Genomic DNA, 2,430 nt, shown 5'->3' on the forward strand with positions numbered 1-2,430 from the left:
CACTGCCGCCACTGCTGCTGTGCCACTGGAGTTAATGCACATGCATGATCCACACTCTCTTCCCTTCACCTCCCCTATTTTGCTTTCTCTCTCTTCCTCTCTGCTTGTCTCTCCTGTGCACACACGCATGTACTCTGAAAATATGAGAAAATCTCCCAAGCCCTGCCCAGCACCCGCTGCTGCTGTTCTGTGTGCCCCTGTGTGAGTATGTGTGTGTGCATGTGTGATATCAGGGCTGTCTGTTCCTGCTGTGAGGGGGAGGTGAGGTATCATTGAGCCAGGATGATGAGGTCACATCTTAACAAAGTAAAACCCTGCTTGCTGGAGAAGGAAAGGCAAAAGACTACTAACTACAGGGTGCTATCAGGGCTAATAGTAAGAGGCGTGTAACAGATTTATAAATGTGGATATGTACACATACTGATGCATAAACAAAAAATAAGGAACACATTAATAACCCTCTCATAAATAACCAATGCCAGATCAACTGGCACTAATAAAAGGAAATGAAATTTACCTCTCACTAACCCACATTTGTGCAGTCTGTTTTTCACATCAAACAGAATCTCATAGGGAGAAAGTCTCAGTATAGGTGGCCATGCAGAAAAAATATTCTCCTTCAGTCACTATCTTGAAAGTCCCCTGTGACAAATTTTTAAGGTCAGTAAGCAGCCTCTTCCTAGTCAGGGCTTCCTACTCACACACAAAACCATACAACCCCAAATCAGAAAATGTTGGGACAATATGTAAAATCAAGATTAAAACTGAGAGTAGTGATTTGTAATTCGTCTGTGCCCTGTATTACATTGAAAACAATACAGCGGCACATTATTTGATGTGATACTTCACCAGTTTTATTCTTTGTTCAAAATAAACACTCATTTCAATTCTGACGCCTGCAACACATTACAAAAAAGTTGGGCTGGTTGCATTTCAGGGCCAGTAATGATGTAAAACAATAATGATTCCATTTGAAACAGGAGATGTCAACAGGTGATTACAATCATGATTTGGGTCAAAAGGCCAGCGCTTTAGGAGCAAAGATGGGCTGAGGACCGTCAGTTTGCCAACATATGCCTGAGAAAATCACTGAACTGTTTAAAAACAATGTTCCTCAAAGAAAGATAGGAAGGGATTTGGATATGTCACCCTCTATGGTGCAGAACATAATTAAAAGATTTGATTTGATTGATTTATTTATTCTTTCAAGCATGTAAAGACAGTTGATATATCAACACACATAATTTTACACATATCCAACAAATGCTAATCCAATATCAATTTGCTTATACCTAGTACATGCTTGAATGGAGTAGGAAGAAGTACACTTAAATTATTCCATAGTTTTACCCCACTTATGGAAATACAAAATCTTTTTTTGGTTGTACGTATAGCATGAATTTTTAAATTTAACTGACCCCTTAAATTGTATCCCCCTTCCCTTTCATTAAATAGTTTTTGAATTCCACCAGATTCACAGAATCTGGAGGAGTTTCAGTGTGTAACAGACACAAGCTAAGAATAATCACCTTTATTGGCCAACTTACACACAAGGAATCTGTTTCCAGTACAGAACCGATGGCAGCCATCTGCGGCGCCAACTCAACCAATGGCTTTAACCATTGGGGCAATGGGGGGGTTCAGTGTCTTGCCCAAGGACACTTCAACACGTGGACTGCAGGCACCAAGATTTTAACCTTCAACCTTCTGGTTGGGAGACGACTGCTCTACCCACCGCACCACTGTCGCCTCCCTGCTGAATGACCGTGCTCTCCAATCCCTCAAAAGGCACCGCATTAAGAATTGTCACTCTCCTATAAGCGATATAACCACATGGGCTCAGGATTACTTTGGTACACCTGTGTCAGGCACTGCAATATGTAGTTACATCCATAAATGCTGCTTAAAACTGTACTGTGCCAAAAGGACACCCCATGTTGACATGGGGTGTCCTTTTGGCAGTGTCCAGAAGCAGCAGTCAACTGCTCTGGGCTCGAAGGCATCTGGGACGGACCATCACACAGTGGAAACATGCACTATGGTAAGACAAATCAGTATTTTTTTTTTTTTTTGGAATGAATGGAAGCCACATGCTCTGGACCAAAGATGAAAAGGACTTCTTCTTCTTCTTTTGGCTGTTTCTGTTAGCGGTCGCCACAGCGAATCATCTGTTTCCACCTAACTCTATCCTCGGCATCCTCTACTCTCACCCCAATTAACTTCATGTCCTCTTTTAGCACATCCATATATCTCCTCTTTGGCCTTCCTCTTGACCTCTTGCCTGGCAGCTCCATCTCCAACATCCTTCTACCAATATAACCACTATCCCTCCTCTGCACACGTCCAAACTGTCTCAATCTGGCCTCTCTGACCTTGTCCCCAAAACAGCCGACCTGAGCTGTCCCTCTGATGTGCTCATTCCTAATCCTG

General features: G+C 42.6%; 1 protein-coding gene across 3 annotated transcripts in view; it reads right to left on the reverse strand.

Moving 5' to 3' along the window:
- Positions 1–2,430, reverse strand: part of klhl4 (kelch-like family member 4) — a 31,048-nt gene that overhangs the window by 22,458 nt on the left and 6,160 nt on the right. The window lies entirely within an intron of this gene.

This window comes from Monopterus albus, unplaced genomic scaffold, assembly GCF_001952655.1.
Source record: "Monopterus albus unplaced genomic scaffold, M_albus_1.0 scaffold2.1, whole genome shotgun sequence".
Taxonomy (NCBI): domain Eukaryota; kingdom Metazoa; phylum Chordata; class Actinopteri; order Synbranchiformes; family Synbranchidae; genus Monopterus; species Monopterus albus.